The sequence below is a fragment of the Sciurus vulgaris genome (assembly GCF_902686455.1).
Source record: "Sciurus vulgaris genome assembly, chromosome: 3".
In the NCBI taxonomy this organism is placed as follows: domain Eukaryota; kingdom Metazoa; phylum Chordata; class Mammalia; order Rodentia; family Sciuridae; genus Sciurus; species Sciurus vulgaris.
In genome coordinates, this window is record NC_136463.1 from 127,587,786 (window position 1) to 127,608,798 (window position 21,013).

General features: G+C 40.6%; 1 pseudogene across 1 annotated transcript in view; it reads right to left on the minus strand.

The window, feature by feature from the left end:
• Nucleotides 1–2,993: 2,993 nt before the first annotated feature.
• The window catches only part of LOC306658271 (large ribosomal subunit protein uL6-like), a 36,660-nt pseudogene continuing 18,640 nt past the window's right edge, over nt 2,994–21,013 (minus strand). Inside the window, exon 4 of the transcript XR_013766613.1 lies at nt 2,994–3,587. The product of XR_013766613.1 is annotated as a large ribosomal subunit protein uL6-like (transcript). The remainder of the gene's footprint in view (nt 3,588–21,013) is intronic.

The following is a 21,013-nucleotide window of genomic DNA, read 5'->3' on the forward strand; positions in this document are numbered from 1 at the left end:
TAACTCAGTAAACAAATTGTTTTAGTGAGTAACTCCATGTGTGGGCCTTCTAATTTATAAAATAATTGATTAGTCGCTTATTTCTGCAGGGAATTTGCTGATACTGATTACAGCTGCCATTTGTAAGGCAGTTACAGCAAGCAAAAGCATCATCAAGGTCTTTCCCAATGGTCTCTCAATGTGGCCTCTACATGGAGTCGGATGAACTCTGAAATTCTGATCGCCTCCAGAACAGAGTTTGCCACAAGGCCATCCTCCTTCCCTAGAAGATCATCTTTTGAAGAGAGGTTTCTGACTTGAATCATTTCTCTTTTATCTCCTTCATTCCTCTGAGTTGTTCAGAAGAGCGTCCCTGTGTGACAGTGTTAACTGCCCTCCACAGGAAGCGCCTCCACAAAGGAACCGAGGAATTCATCCACACGACGCCATGGTCCCTGTAGACATTTTCTATTCAGGGATGTGGAATGAAGCAGAGGGAGAATGAGCAAAATGCCTGCTGACAGCCAGGGTTCATAATAGTGATATAGAATTCTCCCCCAAAATGAAAACAACACAGAATTTTGATGATTTTTTTTTTTTTTTTTTTTTACATCAAAGCTATTCTGTGACTTAAAGGAAACCAAAGTATTTCTTGGAAGAGGTCTATAAGTCTGCCCCTGGAGCAAGCTGGGGTGCAGCAGATCCTACTGCATATATTTTTAAAGCTCCAACAGGAATAAAGAAAAACAGGTAGAATCCCAATTCCTTCCTGGCCAATATGTATATTTAGGGAAGGAATAGTATGAAGTTTTATGTTCCCTTGGAAATCTGAGAATAACTGCTTCCAGTGGACGCCATGTCCTATGAGTTGGGGAGAAAGAATGGAAATGGTATTATTTGGAGAAGGTTCAAACCAATGAAATATTTGCATTTCTATCTGGGCACAGTGGCAACATGCCAGTAATTCCAGTGACTCCAGAAGCTAACACAGGAGAACCACAAGTTCAAAGCCAGCTTCAGCAACCTACCAAGGTCCTACTCAGTGATATCCTGTCTCCAAATAAAAAATAAAAACAGCTGGGATGTGGCTCAGTGGTTCAGCACACATAGGTTCAATTCCCAGTAACGAAAAAGAAAAATTTGCTTTCCTAATGACTCTTGACCTCGGGAGGGTCTGAGTAATATTGGGATTGTCCTTTCTTGTCCATCACACACAACCCTTCATCCATTTATTATCTGTTTAGACTGGTATGCCAGCTTCTTCCAAAGAACTTACAATAGCTTTGTACAATTGGAATCCATTTTTCTCTTCTAATCAATATGAGACTCTATAACTTCCTTACCTCATAGAAGATGCACAGACTTGGGCTTTAGAGGGGAGCCAGCTGAATTGGCAAAGGCCCATCCTTTCACTGTGTGCATGTACAACAGTCATTTGCATTTTTCTAATTTTGGATTCCTGCTTCAATAGGCACATAGGACATTCTTGAGGGTATCTTGGCAACCCACACCCATATTCATGCGTGAAGGTGCCTACTGCCAGGTTGACTGATCCACTCGTCTAAATAACACATGTCAGGTGACCATGGGATTTGCTGATTGTGTTCAATTCTGTGCAACTATGCAGGACTTTTCGACATCTCAAGTTACATGAAGCATATGTTGGAATAAATCGACTGACTTCTGCTGCTAGGTTTTGGCTCTGCTTCCAGAGAGCTTCTGAGTGGGAAAATGGAATATGTCACTCACTACGCAAGATCCTTTTCTCTCAGCTGGACTTGAAGTAGAGAAAACAAGGAAGTTGAACTTGACCTGCCCTCTGTGGTCTGGCATGCTGGAATCCGAAAGGGAAAGGAAGCAAAGGGGAAAGAGTCACACTAATAAATTCTCCATGAGATTGGAACATGATTTTAACTCTGGCCACAAAAGTAGTCTCCCACATGTACTTTGTTACCTTAAATTCCTCTGCTAAGGAAGAAAGTGGCTTTTACAAAAGAAGTCCAAACTTAAAATGCAAATGTCTATGGGTTGGTCCCAGTGGTCTGTCTCTTGAAGAATGAGTCAGACAGCATCCTGGGCTCCTGCTACCACAGATTTATGCATCCAGTAATTTACATATGGACTGAAGGGTTAGCAGGAGTTCAGCAAATACAGAAACTCTCATGGCCCTGCAGAAAGCACCAAATTCTTGAGACTGGGGCACCTACCCAACAAACTTCTCTTATTCACACTGACCACCTTGCATGGCATAACTTGAAAGACTATTTTGCTCAAAGGCACTCCCCACATAGGAGAGGGAGGGAGATACCTAGCATCCTGAAACAGAGCTGCTGTCCTCACTCTGCTGAGGACAGGGATAAACAAAAGGAGGGGACAGAGGACCCTGTTGTACCCAAAACAATTGGGATAACATTTGTAAGTCTCTGCATTTTCCTTGGTTTTTCAACTATAGGCTCAACCATATCCAATCTGTAAGCTAATCCTGACCAAAAAGGAAGTCACTCTCCAAAATTCAGAGATGCTTTGCCTCTGACCTAAAGCCTACTACACGCCTGGCTTCCAGCCACGGCTGTCTCTCTCCAGCCCTTCCTCGATGTTCCCTGCACCTCTCCCGGGAACGCTGTCAGGATCCTCACTGACCCTGAGGCAGACTTGTTAAATGTTATTACTCTTGTATATTTAATTATTTATTAACCTAGTTGGTCCTCTCCTTGCCCCACCCCCTACTCCATCAAACTGTGACCTATTGGTGCCAAGAACATTGTCTTTTCATTTTTAAACCCTAGCACTCAATCAAGTCCCTGGCATACAAAGATCCTCAAGAATAAATTAATGGCTGGAAAGGTGAAAAATGACACAAGCATATCTAATATAACTATCTTCCCGAGTCTCACTAAAATCACAACAAAGAGGTTTTTTTTTTTCAATAGAGATCTTTTATTGCATCGCTGAAATATCAAATTGACTCTCCAGGACTGTGTTTCTGTGGCTGGGTAACTCTTAGATCTTAGTCATCAGCCTTTTTCAGAAACATAAATACCATCCAAGAATTTTCTGATATCCTTGTTTTTCGCTGTTGTGGCTTGCTGAATTAAAGCAGCTGAATTTGAAACAAGTTCAATATCATTTCCTTCAAGGATTAATTCGTCTTTCTGAGCTTGAGACACTTAGCAAGGAACGCCTGTCCTCATCCAAACCCTGAGGATATATTTTTCACCCTAGAAATTTCAGATTTCAACAAGAGACCCATCCTCCTGAATAACAAGTGAGCGCTCACAGACCTCATCTTGTAACGGAAGCCCAGGGTGACACCCTTGATCATGTTCTGTATGTGACTACAGATGGCGCGAACAGTGACCAGTTCCTTTCTACTTCCCCAGTCTTTGTCAACTCCTCGCCTCTTCTTTTCCTTTCCAAGGAGGCTGAGTAATACATTGATATGATTGAAATCTCTCCGGAGGCTTCCCCTTGGGCCCTTCACAATAACTCTGAGTCCCTTCAGAGTAATGTTGACCTTTTCTGGTACATCAACAGTCTCATTGCTGAGAATGGTCTTCATTCTCACAGTAGATGCGGCAAAGAGCGGGATTTTTCTTTAAAACGTAAATCTACAAAGATAGGGAAAATAAGGAGGAGACAACAAAAGCAACATTTCAAGGGCTGGAAAACAGTTAGAAAAGTGGTATGTGATGTGGCAAATGGGAAAACTGACTCTAAGTCAATACTGATGAAATCCAGGAACTAATCTGATCTACACAGTAGAATATTCACAAGACTCTCGACCAACAGCATGGGATACCCTGGAGCGGGGATGGTGGGGCTGGATTGGTGAGGAGCTGCTAGAGGAGCATTATACCCTCATGTCCCTTCTTTTCTACAGACCAATGGGCAAGCAGTCCTGCCATCTCTGGAGGGATAGTCTACGAAGTCTCTAGACTTGGAAACTCCAGGCCCAATGAAGGGTGTGTGCATCAGATGGGAATGGCGACTGCAGACACCTCAGCATGCTGCCCCCCTCAGTTTCTAGGCTGCTGGCGCTCAGGTAGGTGTACACTCTCTGCAGCAAGAGGAAAGAATCTTCTATGAGAATCTGACAGGCAAGATAAAGTCCTCCGAAGAAAGGTTATGTGGTGTTGGTGCAGGAATCCCGATGCTCAGTCCCAGTTCTGGCCACAGCACCTTCGCACACCAGTCCGCAGAGCTGCCTATGTCCAGGGAAGTTTCCACATCGTCTCAAGTTGTATTATCGTTGTCTAATTTGCATAGATTTTAGACCTATCACCAGAAGTACAGTGGGATCAGGGCACATGCACACCAGTTATTTCTAGACCAACACAGTATAACCTCCAACCTTTTGTAGCTTGATGACACTCCCAGTGTGGGCACACACACTGTCCCTTCGTGAACGTGTCCCCAGTGCAGGGGTCCATGCTATCTCTCCATTCTCCTTAACCCTGGAAAGCTGAAACTGACTAGAAACCTGACCTCACCTGGATGAGACCCTTCATACCACACCCAGGCAGTGACAGCTTAGGTAGCTGCTGGGAAAACAGAACATAAGTTTCTGTGACTAATGAGCCATCACAGACACCACCAAGAGGTTAAGGTATGTGTGGTATTGTAGTATATGGTAGAGAAGGTCTGGGATAGATGGATTAGTAATTCCATACTAGATGATGTTTTCAAAAAGCGATCTCCGGTTGATTTCCACATTATTGTATAGAGTCAATGGAACACATAAAGAGGACTCCAAAATTCAATCAAAGCCCCCCCCCCAAAATAACCCCACATGAAAGTTCTCAATTGATAAGCCCTTCCCAGTCAAGTAATTCTACAGTTGCATTTTCTAAATTATGTACTAAGACACTCTGAGGTACCACAATGCTGTGAGATACTTTGAATTTTTAAGGGAAACAGCAATTTCTATTGGTTACCATTCAAACTCTTACTATTTAGTTCTTTGAATCTAAAAACCAGAAATATTAGGCATGTCTTTGGGTTTAGAAGTGCCATGAAAAAATGACTGAGACTCTAGGGGAGTCATAAATAAAAAAGTTTGGGAACCCCTTGCCCTAATGTGGAGTTGCCAGTTGATGTACCCATCCCCCCCGGCAGGGTATCAATCAGGCTTTCCATCCTATCTTAACTATAAGTACATTACTGAGCATATCCGACATAGGAGGAAAGTATCTAATGTGAAATACAGAGATAAGAAAACAAAACCCACGCACAAAAGGGAAAACGAAAAAAAGTATCAGGAAAAAATGGGCTCTTCAGGGGAAGAACGCTTCAGGAAATGAAGCAAAGAAGAAAGAAAAGGGCGTAGGGAAAAGGCAGAGGAAGAAAACGTGATCCTTACATATACCCACATATACCTACACACATGTGTATAAACGCACATGTATATTATTCAGTCATAAAAAAGAAATGTGCTTTACCAATCAATGTTTTAGAAAATGCCTGTAGATGGCAGATGCTCAACAGTTATTTGCCAAATCTGAACTGTTACCTTTGCTTAAAAGAGTGACTTAAAAGTATCTACTGACTTGCCAATACAGCCATTTGGTTTTTTATTCAAATTTAATTCATATTCTCTTCACAAGTGAAACAAGTTAAGTTAGGAAGTGCTTGGAAATAACTTTGTTATTAAGATGAGTTCTAGCCAGGCGCAGTGGGGCAGACTTGCGATCCCAGCTACACCTGAAACTGAAGCAAGAGGATTACAGTTTAAGTCCAGCCTAGGGAGTTTAGCAAGGCTCTGTCTCAAAATGAAAAAATAAAACGGCCTGGGGATATAGTTCAGTGGCAGAGCAATATCTGGTTCAATCACCAGCATCACGAGAAAAAAAAACACTTCTAAAGATCACAGAATGGTCCTCTTTCCCTTCTCTATCTAAGCAAAGGAGCCCTTTGCTAATGTCACTGACACACATCCAGTCCCACTCATTCAAAGTGTAGATAATCCCTGAAGGCTGCAAAATCCTAACCAATTGATATTTTATCAATTCCTGATACTCGAGCTAACTCTACTGGGCTTTATAGATATTTAACTAAAACTCATGTTCTACCAATTTCTGGGATGCTCATGAAAGTATTGGAAATGATCTTTTTACACTGTCTGATGGGCTCCTGTTTATCCACCAAAAAAAAAAAAACAAAAACCTGGTTCTCTCCCTGGAGGAATTCCTGAGGCATGTGTGCACATCCCAATGCAATTTGGGTTTTGGATCTTATTTAAGCCTCAGTACAGTCCCACAGGTTAAAAAGCAGCAGCAACAAGCAAATACAGCAACTCATGACTGTATGAACATAAATGATAGTATTCTTCAAATCAAAGAAGCCTCCTTCATGTCAAACTACTATCATTATTTTATTTTAAAATTTCATTTTTGTAGATTAAACACTGTGTCTATCAGGCAATTATGGGTACATTTTTGTGTTCTAAGAAAACAAAAACAAAAAAACTAATGTCTTTAAGAGGGTCATTTTGCTCTTTAGTTTTTTCACAGAATTGGACTCAATCATGGCAATTAGTGTAACGGAAATGTTTACAGCAATCTCTGATGGCAGTTCCACTAATGTAATGATTTAGCTCAAGCCCAGTAAAACATGAACATGTATCATTAGGATGAATCAGAATCAAAAGCAAAGCAACTTTTTGCTTACAGTAATTCAACATACATCATCTCATCAGCAATGCCAACTATAAAATTAAGGATATACAATTAGTCAATCAGACGGTTCCTGAATTAATTAATTAAGCAAGGAAAATTAGCAAGCAAGGACAGGACTACATCCAACAACATACTTCCCCTCTTAGAGCAATTCTTTTCATTAATTTTGATCTAGTTATCCAACAAATCACTGAGTCTTCCCAGGATGGGATCAGTGATCAGGACACCTTGCAGATCAGCCACCGCTTTGATATACCATAAACTCACAGTACTTGGCTTTGTTTCTGTCTCTAAGAATTATTTGCTTTTCTGATTGCCTGGAGAAGCTCCATCTCGAAAAATCCTCAAGGATTCATGAAAGAGCTGCCAATGATGCTAAGAAACAGCATTAAACACACGCTCCATGAGGAGGAGGAAGAAGAAATTTAGTGAACTTCAGGCTTAGCTGTCCAGACACCTAAATAGATTATTTGCAGACAGATCAAATTGATAACATAGATTTAATCTGGAAATAGAGAAAGACAGTTTATAGTGATAAAAGTAATACATAATAATGTATCTAAGAACAAAGTTTCAAAACATGCAAAGCAAAAGCAAAGAACTAAAAGGCAAGTGTACAATTCTTTTTTTTTTTTTTTTTTTTTTCTGGTTCTTTTTAGTTATCCATGACAATAGAATTTATTTTGACATAATTATAAAGTATGGAATATAATCTTGTTCTAATTCAGATCCTACCTAGTACTTCCCCTTCCCCTCCCCTTCCTCCCACCCTCTGTTACCCTCCCTCTATTCTACTGATCTTTATGCTATTTACTTATTTTTTTTTAATTAGTGTCTTATGGATGTACATGGTAGTGAGAATCACTATGGTATATTCATATATGTACATAGGAATGTTATGTCAGATTCATTCCACTATCTTTTCCTATCCCATCCCTCTTTCTTTTCCTCCATTCCCCTTTGTCTACTCCACTGATCTTTCTTCTATTCTTTTTGTTGTTGTCGTTGATGAACCTTTATTTTATTTGCTTGTGTGCAGTACTGAGAATCGAACCCAGTGCCTCACACATGCTAGACAAGTGCTCTACCACTGAACCACAACCCCAACCCTATTCTTTTTTTTATGCCCCCCACCAGCAACAACAACCTTATTTTGAATTAGCTTCTGCACATCAGAGAAAATGTTTGACCTTTGGCTTTTGGGGACTGGCTAATGTTACTTTGCACGATAGACTTCATATCAGTCCATTTACTAGTAAATGCTATCATTTCATTCTTCTTTAAGGTTGAGTAATAGTCCACTGCGTATATATACCACATTGTCTTCGTTCATTCGTCTATTGAAGGGCACTTAGATGGTTCCACAGCTTAACTCTGAATTGAGCTACCATAAACACTGACGTGTCTGCGTCACCATGGTATGCTGATTTTAAATCCTTTGGATATATACTGAGGAGTGGGGTAGTTGAGCCATATGGTGGTTCCATTCCTAGTATTTTGAGGAACTCCATACCACTTTCCAGAGTGGCTGCAACTATCTGCAGTCCCACCAACAATGTATAAGTGTGTAAGTGTATCTTTTTCCCACATCCTCCATCCAACATTTATTGTTACTTGTATTCCTGATAATTGCCATTCTGACAAGAGTGAGGTGAAATCTCAGTGTGCTTTTAATTTGCCTTTCTCTAATTGCTAGAGATCTTGAACATTTTTTCATATATTTGTTGACCGTTCATATTTCTTCTTTTGAGAAGTGTCTGTTCAGTTCCTTTGTCCAATTCTACAACCAAAGTAGGAGCATTTAACTGTTCCTGGCCTTAGTGACACCAGAAATTTTGATACTATGTTGTTAAAAACTAATTCTAAAACTATATCCTTATCAAAGTATGATCATTGATGTGTGACCCTAACTTTTAAAAATATATTTCTGTTATGTTATATATGTGCAAATGATAAAGGATAAGCACCAAATTGTTCATAGTGGTTATCTCTGCATGACAGATGTGGGCAATTTTTATTTTCTTCTTTATATTTTTCCACATTTCCAATTTTCCTTGCACTGATATGTATTATTTTTATAATCACTCAAAATAATATTTAATCCTCCTTTTTTTAAGTAGCAATTTTACTGACCTAAAAGTATACATCATTGGTCTAACAAAGAGAGAAAGAGAGAGAGAGAGAGAGATAAGGACTTACTGTTAAATGAACACAGGACTTAGTCAAAACAAACAGCTTGATTTTCAGACTTGGAAACTGGTATATCCAAGATGATTTTCAGTTCTTTAATCAGCAAGAATCCTTTAATTAGTACCCTTTCCAAAGGGGAAATACATTCATCTGCACTTCGTCATCCAGGGGCATGTGACATGGTGGGGAGCGTAAGGACAGGTGAGTTTTCCTGGAGCAGCTACATGCTGCAGTAAAGAGGTATTAGCAGTGAATCAGGGGACCTGGCACTCTTCCAGCACTTGGCCCCAGAGCAAGGCGACAGTGCTTTCTGCCAGAATTGACAGAAGAGAGAGGAGCAGAATTTTAGGACTGAGTGCACAGAGTGTCTTTGGAGTGGTCCAGGTAAAGGGGGATGAAGGAAATGCCCTCTCAGCCGAACTGAATGACAAGGGAGAGTAAAGAACATTGGGGCTGCCAGGAAATGAACCAATCCCCCTTCCTCAAAGGGAATTTTGGGAGGCTTTTTAAATGCAGAGCCACTGACTGTCAAGAGCCAATTTGGAGAAGCAAGGGAATTTTCCTGAAGTCACACTGTTGGAAAGAGTTGAGCTGAGATCTGAACTCCAGCCTGGTGACTGTGTTCTCCCACTGCACAAATGCCTCCCAGGAAAGGGAGATGTTGGGTCAGATGTCCTTCACTCTTCCTGCTCCAGTTTGCCAGGACACCATACAGAATACTGAAGGCTGGAGATAATAACCACAGCAGTATGCTCCCAGCACACAGCATGACTGAACAATGTCCCAACCAAGGGCTTAAAAAGAAAAAGAAAGAACAGAAAGGAGGAGGAAGAAACCAAGGCAGAGTTAGGCTGTGTAATTGAAGAACGCAGAGTCATGGTTTAAGACTGTTGTCAAGAAGCAGAGGGGTTTCCAATGTGCAGAACATCAGGGACAAGGCTCATTGTGTGCCTCTGTCCCCTGGCGTTATGCAAGGTGGCAGGCAGCCCTAAGATGGACTAATAAGCTGAAGTAACGTAGGAGTACATCATGGAACATTACTCAAATATTTGCTTATTCTAAAAGTGTGTAACATAGAGATAAGAGAAATAGAGAAGAATGAAGGGATGATGTAATTAATTTGTCAGGGTGCCGGCTGGAAGCAGGTATTCTGCATTTGCTGCCAAAGGAAAGACACTATGTATAAAGTCATTGCTGGCCATTTTCCTGGAAGCATCAAAGGATGTCCAGAGCTAACAAAAGCTCTTCACATTGAGGACAAAGGGCCAGGACATTCACTCTCAGGTGCTCTGCACAGATGCTCCTCACAGGAGGACTGTGGAATGGGAGAACCATAGGACACCTATCTTGTCTGAGTCTAAGAAATCTGCCTTCCCCTGCATGGCACAGCTGGCTCTTGGGTCTCATTTGCAGTCTGGCTTTCAACGCTTTTTTAAACCTACCTTTCATTTTATTCCTCAGTCCCATAGCTTTGTGAATTAGTCAACTGACAATCATATCATCATTTTAGCTAATATTTTGTCCTTGATTTTTAAAATAAATTATTTTTTCATATTTTTTGGGATATAATTGAAAAATAGAAACTGCACAAATTTAAGATGTACAACTGGATGTTTTGAAAAATATTCATCGTAAAATGATTACCACAATCAAATCAAACTGGTTAACATCTCTGTCACTTCACAGTTACCTCTGTGTGCCAATGCGTGTGTGCGTATATGCATGTGTGTAGTGAGAACATTGAGATCTGCCCCCTTCGCAAATTCCAAGCAGGCAACATGATTTTGCAGTCTATAGTCCAAACCTCCTCATCTTGCATTACTGAGACTTCACACTCCACCCAACATCTCCCTACTCCAGCTCCTCTCAACCCCAGGCTGTCTTCATTCTTCTCTGTGTTTCTGAGTTCAACCATCTTCAATGCCACAGGATACCAAAAACTCAGTCCTTGTCCCCAATGCTGATCCAATAATGAGGACAAGGTTTTCAGACAAAGGGAAAAAAAAATTACTTTGCTAGCAAAGGAGAATACACAGTGGACTACTGTCCCAGAGGCTGTGATTTTAACTTCTGGGAACCGTGGGCTTTTGAAGAGGGGATACAAAGGCTACATCCCAGCTGTGCCCTGTCGGGAGCCGTAATTCACCTGTAGCCTTGAGAGATAGCTGTTCCTTAGATCTGCAGGTGCCAACTCTGAAGTCGACTCCATTCCTGGGTCTGTGAGCTGAAGGATAGATACTTCAGCCTAGGATAGGAAGAAGGTTAATCTTGCTTCCCCCATGATTAGTGAGGGGGAGAAGGGCGAAGAAGAAGGGGAAAAATTATGTCAGTTTTAAAATAAGCCTCACTGACAGAGCAGCAAGGTTTATATTCAAAGCATGAAATGGACCCCTGTTACACACACAAGTGAGATCAGGCAGTACTTGCCTTTCTGTGTCTGACTTGTTTCCTCTAGGTTCATCTATATTGTCACAAACAGCAGGATTTCCTTCTTTTTTAAGGCCAAATAATATTCCATTGGGCACACAGATCACGTTTTCCATTCTTCTGTTGATGGACATTTAGGTTGTTTCTACATCTAAGCTATTGTGAATAACAGTGCAAAGGACGCAGGGGAGCAGACATCTCTTGGAGATACTAATTTCATCTGCTTTGGATATATTCCCAGAAGTAGGATTGCTAAATCATGCTATAATTGTATGGTTAATGTTTTGAGGAAACTTCATATGGTTTTCCCCAGGGGCTGTACAGGTTTATTCCTACCAGCAACATACCAGAGGTCCCTTTTCTCCACCTCCTTGCCAGCATTTGCTATCTTCTGTCTTTTTGATAACAGTCATTCTAATAGGTATATGAGGTAACATATCAGTAAGGCTTTGCTTTGCATTTCTCTAATGTTTCATAATGTCAAGCACTTTGTATTTATCTACTGATCATTTGTATGTTTTGTTTCTGTTTTTGTTTTGTTTTGTTTTGGGTAACAGGGGTTGAACCCTGAGGTGCTTAACCACTGAGTCACATCCCCAGCCTTTTTTATTTTTTATTTTGAGACAGGGTCTCACTAAGTTGCTTATGGTCTTGTTAAGTTGCTGAGGCTGCCTTTGAACTCCTGATCCTCCTGCCTCAGCCTCCAGAACCACTAGGATTACAGGTGTGTGCCACTGCACCTGCTGGGTTTTTTGGGTTTTTTTTGTTTTGTTTTGTTTTGTTTTGTTTTTTTGAGAGGTTTCTCTTCAGATCCTTTGATGTATGTGTGTGTGTGTGTGTGTGTGTGGTGCTGGGGATTGAACGTGCTAGGCAAGCACTCTACCACTGAGCTATACCTCCAGCCCATGACCATTTTTCATTGAGTTACTGGGGGGTTTTGTTTTGCTTCTTTCCTATCAAGTTGTTTCAGTTATTTATATATTTTGGATATTAATCCCTTATCAGACATGGTTTACAAATATTCTTTCCAGTTCAGTAGATTACCTTTTCACTCTTTTAAAACTATTTGTTATTATTAATGGACTATTTATTTATTTTTTATTCATATGTGATACTGAGGATCAAACCCAGGGCCTCACCCGTGCTAGGCAAGCACTCTACCACTGAGCCACAACCCCAGTCCCACCCTGATTGTTTTCTTTGCTGTGCAGAAGCTTTTAGTTTGATACTTTTCTATTCTGACATTTGTCTATTTTTGCTCTTGTTGCAAATTATGTTGAATTATTATGCCAAATAATACATGGTATCAAAAATGCAGTGTCCTCCGTGACTATCAGTCCCTTCCCACACTCTCCATCACCACTGCCTTAATTTCATTTCCCTCCCTGAAAGTAAACCCTATAAGCATCTGGTATGTGCTTTAATATACACTTAAAAGATATTCATGTACCCATAAATACATAAATATATTTACACAAATGGTGTCATGTCATACACTTTGGTCTTCAATATGCTTTTTTCATTTAAAAAGTCAATCTTGGAAGTCTTTCAATGGCAGTATATACAGATCTATTTCTCTTTTTCTGGTGCTGGGGATTAAACCCAGGGCCTTGCGCATGCTAAGCACGCTCTACCACTGAGCTGCACCCCCGGCTACTTCATTACTTCTAACTGCTGCATAATTAAAACTGCTGCATAGCCTGTGGTATCATTGTTTAATCACTCCCCTACTGCTTCCAATTTTTGTTCTATCACGGTAATAGTACTGCAGTAACGAACATTCTTTTATGTAAAACTTTGGCAAGTGTCCAAGTCTTTCTTTGGGACAAATGACTGTAAGTGGAACTGCTATAAATTATAACAGCTTCAGCAAAATTATCATTCCCCCAGGGCTCTGCCAATTCACACCTTCACCAATCATAAATGAGAGTGCGATTTCCTCAGCCTTCACCACCACTGGATATAATTGGTTTTCCAATAAATTCAGTGGGCAATAATAGTATTTCATTGTTTAAACTTTCATTTCTCTGCATACTAGTGAGATTGAACAATAATTTTAAGTGTACATTTCCTTTGTAATCTCCTATATTTTATTCTACTATTTTGATAGCTTTGTTTTTTCCATCATGATTTTAACTTCCATCTAAAATCTGTATTAAATCTCCATTTATCTTCAATTGTAGAATTCCCTATTCTTTTCCACTGGTCTATTACTATGCCAGAAATTATTTTAACTACAAAAGCCTAAATGTGTGTTCAAGATCTAATAGCTGTTTGGTACATTTTCTTTTGCAGATGAATTTCAGAATCAGGTTGATAAATTTGTCAAGAAAATTCCATTAGGATTTATTTACATTTCCTTTTCTGTCATTTAACAAAGTTTTATAGTTTGCTTCATATAAATTTACATAGTTCTTATTGGGTTTCTTTCTACGATTTGTTTGTCTTTTGGTTTTAGTTCTGAGCTGAGTTAATATATTTAACTTGTATCTGATATGACCTCACTGCACTGCTATTTAATTACTGCCTTCGACCACAATACAAATAACAACATGATTTCAGATATTCTCCAAAATTCACTCAATCGCCATTAAAATCATTATAAGTCATCCTGCTTCTTGTCTTTACGTTTTGCAATTAATGTGCCCTACAAGCAGAAAGTGGAATGACCTATGAGAACACGATGGTTTCTCCACCAGGGTAGATAACTGGTGGACTACTGCAGGAAATCTTCAGTCACAGACCTCTTCTGTACTGGGCTCTCCATGTTGTTTCAACCAAAGCAGCAACGTTTTTGGCTATTTCATATACAAGCATTCTACGTGCAATTTCATTTGAAAGCCAACTCTCTAATGAAAAAATAGATGGTTTTGAAAATCCCTTGGGTTGTGATAGGAAACTCTGAAGACAACAAGCATTTGTTCAAGGATGGGACAAATTCAAGGCTGTTCACTCGAGAAACTGATGTGGGCCTTACCTTTAGAGATGTGTGGCCTACCATGTCTCCTTGGCCTGCCAAACTGGGCTTTATCCACCACTGCCTGTTCTCTTTTTTGCCAAAGTATAAAGATCCATCTTCACTGAGTAATATAGAGCTTTGCATTCAGAATCCATCAGAGTCCACTTCTCTCTCCAGAGCCTGTCAAAAGTTTGGTACAGCTAATGATACTTAGAGAAGACCATGTAAGGACTGTACAGTCTATAACCACATTTTCGCGAAAGACTCTCAAGAACTACCCTTGCGTAGGACTAGACAGCCAGAGGATAAATGTTTGGCCTCGTTGTTTCAGATCTGAGAGAAATTATTTTCCTTAATTAACTAATATGTGCTTGTTTTGGTGGCAGGACTTTTCAAGAAAGATTCATGAATCAATAAAGCAAAGAATGAGCAAATTTAAAGAAAGTCAACTTTCAAAGCAAGAAACTATATTTCTGTCACTGTAGACAATTTTTATTTAAAAGTCAGTTAGAAAAATAACACATAATATTAGCTTCTCCTCAATTCAGATAAATACTGCATAGTCAAAATGAAGTAAAATTGCAAGAAACATCTCAGCATTGGCTAGAAAGTTTAAGTCAAGTATTGTAAAATATTGTATAAAACATAGAGGTCACTCTCAAATTAAGCATTATTTATATCTTTCACAGTCCAGGATGCTAAAACCTTAAAATGAATTTTTACTACCAAGGGCCTGTTTTGTGCCTAAAAGATTGATTTAGGCACTTTCATAATTAAAAACACAGGATTTTGTAACAGCAGACATAATAAAAATGTCAGAATAGATTTACTTTAAAACTTAGACCTTTACATTGAATGATTGTATTTTTAACAAAGTGACATATAGGCTACCTCACTGTCCATTTCTCTTACCATAGAAATGAGCCAGAAACAGAAGGAGAAAGAAAGAAGCCAGTCTCTTCAACAATTTAAACATTATCTTCTGGAATATCTATATACGACATGTTTAAATGGGACTTCTTTTTTTATTATTATTTGTTCTAATTAGTTATATATAACCGTAGAATGCATTTTGACATGTCATACATAAATGAAGTATAACTTCTCATTCGTCTGGTTGTACATGAAGTAGAATCACACTGGTCAAGTAATCATATATGTACATAGGTTAATAATGTTGAAATCATTCTACTATTCTTTCTACTCCCCCTACCCCCTCCCCTCCCTTCACTTCCCTCTGCCTCATGCAAAGTACCTCTATTCTTCCCTAGCCGCACCCTGTCCCTTATTGTGAATTAGCATCTGCATATCAGAGAAAACATTCAGCCTTTGGTTTTGGGGAATTGGCTTATTTCACTTAGCATGATATTCTCCAGCTTCATCCATTAACCTGCAAACACCATAATTTCATTCTTCTTTAAGGTTGAGTAATATTCCATTGTTTATATATACCACAGTCTCTTTATCCATTCATCTGTTGAAGGGCACCTAGGTGGGTTCCATAGTTTATTGTGAATTGAGCTGCTATAAACATTGATGTGGCTGCACCACTGTAGTATGCTGATTTTAAGTCCTTTGGGTGTAAACCTAGGAGTGAGATAGTTGGATCAAATGGTGGTTCCATTCCAAGTTTTCTGAAGAATCTCCATACCGCTTTCCAGAGAGCTTGTACCAATTTGCAGTCCCACCAGCAACGTATGAATGTAACTTTTTCACTATATCCAAGCCAACACATTACTGCTTGTATTCTTGATATTTTGCCATTCTGACTAGAGTGAGTTGAAATCTTAGTTTTGATTTGCATTTCTCTAATTGCTGGAGATGTTGAACATTTAAATGGGATTTCTATTTAAATATTTTAATATTGTAGATCTAGTAAAGCTATTGGTTGGAAGGTGTATTGCCCAGGACCTACTGTGGGTGAGAGGTTGCGCTCTCCACACCCCCCACCCCAGATGGATGTACTGACTCTCTTAAGGCAGACCAGCTGGGGGTGAGGGGAGGGGCAAGCATTGATCTCCCAGGAAGATCAAGACCAGCTGGTTGGTTTTTCTTTTTTCTGGTTTGTTATTATGCATAGTCTTCCAGATTACTTTCTAAGAATAATGTATAGGTTTTTATTTTAGCATTAACTTTTACCAGGTTAAGAAAGACTTTTTCTCTCTATTATTTATGTGTGTGTGTGTGTGTGTGTGTGTGTGTGCGCGCGCGCGCGCGCGCACGCACATAGTGCTGGGAATTGAACCCAGGGCTTGTGCATGCGAGACAAGCACTCTACCAACTGGGCTATATCCCCAGCCAATATTTATGTTTTATATGAGCCATTTTGTACTTTTCACTCGTCTGCAGAACTAACACTTAGCCACTTCTGATATATATTTGGTCCCAACATCTTTAGGCAGGCACAGCACCCATGAGAGGAAGCTGGAAGTCCTTGGTCTCTGGTCTCTCCTGTGCCTGAAGTGCATGTGAATAAACCCCCTCCTCGTGGTTAGATGAAGACACTGCATGGGGACACATCCACTCCTGGACTTAGGTGTGTTAAGGTATTTGGCCTTGGGCTGGGGTGGTAGCTCAGTGGCAGAGTGCTTGCCTAAGACAGGTGAGGCACTAGGGTCAATTCTTGCACCACATAAAAAACAAATAAATAAAAAAATAAAGGTTAAATTCTTTTAAAAAGAAAAAAAGATATTTGCCATTAAAAAATAGATCAGTGACTCCACTTTCTTTTAATTTTTGCTTCAATATCTGTCAAAGGATTTCTGGAACATGCTAAAAGCAAAACCCCTCTTAGCATGTGACTGAGGAAATGGACATTCATCTAATCATGAATCCCTGGCTCTGAAGGATGACAGAAACATGCTCAGTTCCCTGTCCCACTGGTTTCTCTGTTTAGATTTATTAAAAATGGCAGAGAAGTTTCCAGTAGAAGAAGTTGCAGATATTCACTAGAGCCCTGAGAGAAGCCTCACCCCAGCTTCTCTGCTACCAGAACATCACTGACAAGGCCCAGCAGGTGGGTGAGGGCTGTGAAAGACAAATTTAGCCAAGTGTGGCATAAGACGCTTGGTTTCAGATTTCACTGAAACTGGAAATTAGCTCAGCTCTGAGACAGCGACAGTGAAGTCAAGCGTGGTAGGATCTGTTTTCAAGATCTAATGATCAATCAGTAACAAAGTCCATGGCTTGACTTGTGTCATGGAAAGCCCCTGAGTCCAATTCAGTTCAACAACACAGTCCGTTCAGCTCCTCTCAGTAGGGTTTCATTCACCCCCTCACTTGCAGGTTAGGGAACTGAGACTCAGAGTGGCCCAACAAACCCAGTACTTAGAGTACAGAGTCTCCCAGTACTTAGGAGTTGGTTGAGACAAGAATGTGTGTTTTCCTTAACACGTGCGAAACACTCTCTGTACTCCAGGTAGAGTTCACGCTGCCTCGCTCTATGCCCCCAACTTCCTGCACAAATGCCAGTTCATCATGCTGAACCTACACCCGGTCAAGACCACACACCGGGCTTTAGCCGCCTTTTGATTTGGGACTTAACACAACACCTACCACACGCTACAACACAAAGTAACACTACTAATGACAACAGCTATTATGGAATCTTTAGTTCATGCCAAGCCCCATGATAACTCCCAAACACATTACCTCTTTTGGTCCCTACTAGATTTTTTGAGGTAAGTACTACTGTTGATCCCTCTTAAAATTAAAAATTGACAGTCAGAGGGGCAGCATGTCTGGGAACTGGCAGAGCCCAGACTTCCCAGGTCTGTCTGACCACTCCCTCAGCCTTGGTTCAGTGAGGGAATAAATGAACGAGCCCCATGTTGCACCATGGCCTGACATCCACTCAGCTTTGCCATTTCATAAGCACCAAGGCCGTGGAAACAAAGGCATGGTAAGACCCTGTCTCACAGTAAAAAATACAAAGGGCCGTGAATGTGGCTCCGTGGTTCCCTTTGTTGCCACAGCTTAAAGTGGAAGGTTAGGCTTGTGGACAGAGTGCGGCTGAGAAGGCCTGTGGGGGCCTCCAAGCAGGGTGAGACATCTGGAGCGCTTCCATGTTTTGAGGTTCTTAATACATTAAAACGCAAATACATACCAAAATGGTGTTACAAAAACAACAGAATATTTTAAATGTTCAGTCTTGGCAATGTAGCCCTGTGACCCCAGGTAGCCTCATTTGAGAATAATGTCAAAATGTAAATTTCAAGACACTTCATAACTGTGAGTCAGGGACCAAAAGGTCTTCTGGACCCACCCTGTGATAAGCCCCCATTAATCCTAAATCCACTAACCCTGATTTATTTGTGAAGTTGTTGCTGAAACTGTTTGTCATTGTTCCAGCAGCGCATTTACTGTACAGGGTACTCTATAATCACTAATTATGCTAAATGGTTATTTCAGCCACTGAATGCCATTGAGGTAAAAAAAGAAAATACCTTTCTATCATGTAAAGTTACCCCGTACCCCATCCCCATTTGCAACTGGAGATTGCAACTAGAGGTGGTTGTCATAGCAGAAGCAACAAGGATGTAATGACTATGCCCAACTTCCTTCTCCCCACTTCCAGAGGATGGTACAGGTGATCATTCCTGGAAAACAGCAGTGCCACAGCCACACACAATACATCATCCTGAGTTTCCAGGACATGTCATTAAGTCAGTATGACGCAGAAGGGAATTTAAGTACCTACAACTCTATGGGGAAAACTCTTTAAGAAGCAATTGCTACATTGTCTCTGGAATGTCCCCCAAAGGCCCATGTGATGAAGCCTTGGTCCCTGGCTTAGCACTATTGAGAGGTGGTGAAACTCTAGCAGTGGGAACTTGTGGGGGTCTTTGGGTTATTGGGGCATGTCTTCGAAGGGGACTGTGGCTCTTCCTCTTCCTCTCTCCTTTTGCTCCCAGGCCAGGAGGTGGGCTGTTTTGTTCCACCACACGCTCCTGACCATATACACTGCCTCATCCAGAAGCAAAAGGGCCAACTGATCACAGAATGAAACTTCTAAGACTGTAAGCCAAAATAAACCTTTTCTCTTTATAAGCTGATTGTCTCAGGAGTTGGTTACAGTAATGGAAAGCTGACTAAAACAGACTTCTAGGTGATCTAAGAATTCGTCAGCAATTATTAGGGCTTACTCTGAATTATTCAGTAAAGAATGTTGAATTATCTTTTTATAAACTATTATTTGAAACAATTACTATCTGTCCACATTTTACTTCAAGTCTCAACAGTACTGAAGTAAGAGCTAAAAATTCTGTCTGGTGGCAATTAGAACTAAATTGAACTTATATGTCTTTCACGATATTTTTTGTCTATAATTCTTCAGAAGTATAACATTTTAAAAAATATTTGTAAAGCTGGACGTAAAGCTCTTGTAATCCCAGAGGCTCGGGAAGCTGAGGCAGAAAGATTGCAAGTTTAAAGTTAGCCTCAGCAACTTAGTGAGACCTGCCTGAAAATATAAAAATAATAAGGGCAGGGCTGGGGCTGTAGCTCAGTAGCAGAATGCTTGCCTAGCACATGTGAGGCACTGAGCTGAATCCTTAGCACTGCATAAAAAAATTAAACAAATGAAATAAAGGCATGCTGTGAAAACATGGTTGAAAATAATAATAACAATAAGAGCAGGCGTGTGGCTCAGCGGTTAAGCACCCCTAGGTTCAATCCTGGTATCCCAAGAAGAAGGGAAAAAATCTTTGTGATTTTTCAACCTTTGATTCATATCTACCAAAGAGCTAAAAGACACTACATCCAAGTCGAATGTTCCCAACTCTAACTTATTGACTCTAAAGAAACTTCGCATCCTAGAGCAGGATTGCTAAGTAGTGACCCTGACAGAGTGCCTTTTCTTACACAGCAATGGCTCAGCCTACCCTTTTACCAGAAGAAGCACGCCACTCTCAAACCATTCATCTACCCCTTCAGCGACTATAATGACCCCCTACAAAGTGCCAGTCACATCAGAAATGTGTCATCAGTGCCCTGAATCAAACTGATAATGCACTTTCCCAGGGAAATACTGTCATTGACATTATCATTCTTAGACTCAGAAAAGCAGGGGCCCTGCCCAGAGCCCAGGACTCAAGGTTTCTTCTGGTCCCTGCCATGGCCAAACTGGCAGTGACAACTGGGGTGTCAACCTGAGCCTGGACCAGGAGCTGTGTAGACTCCAGTCCCCATTTCTAAACTTCTGGGAACTCTCCAGATCTCTACTGCTTCCCACACTGGGGTGTTGATACCCCAGGAGCTTCGACACTCACCCCAGTCGGGTCAGCCCCAGGTGCTACAGTCAGGCTCTGGTTCTAAGGGTGACCTGGAAATGCAGAGTCCCATCAGCCAATGTGGCTTTTATTTATTTATTTTTTTTAAGTGATTGGATCAGACTAGGCAATAGAATGCTACCAGCACATTTATTTGGGGTGACTCATATTGCTTATATAAATAGGTACCCATGACGAGGATTGAACGGGGGTTTCCTCATGCCTGGGGCAGCTTGGCCATTGACTCAGTCGCAAGACATGCAGGCAGGTTAGGTGCATATTTTTTAGTATAGGGAAATACTTTCTGATTTTCTAAGAATGACTTTCAGATAATTTTTTAGAACCCAACCCATCTTAAATCAGAGACTATCTGTATCGCTTTATCTATGTACAGGCTACAGAACGCCCTTATAAAGACAGTCAATTTTTCCATGCAATTATCACTACAAATCCTTTGGGGAAACCATACAAAGGAAAGCCTTGTGGGTGTGTCTCTGTTTTATTCAAACCCCACA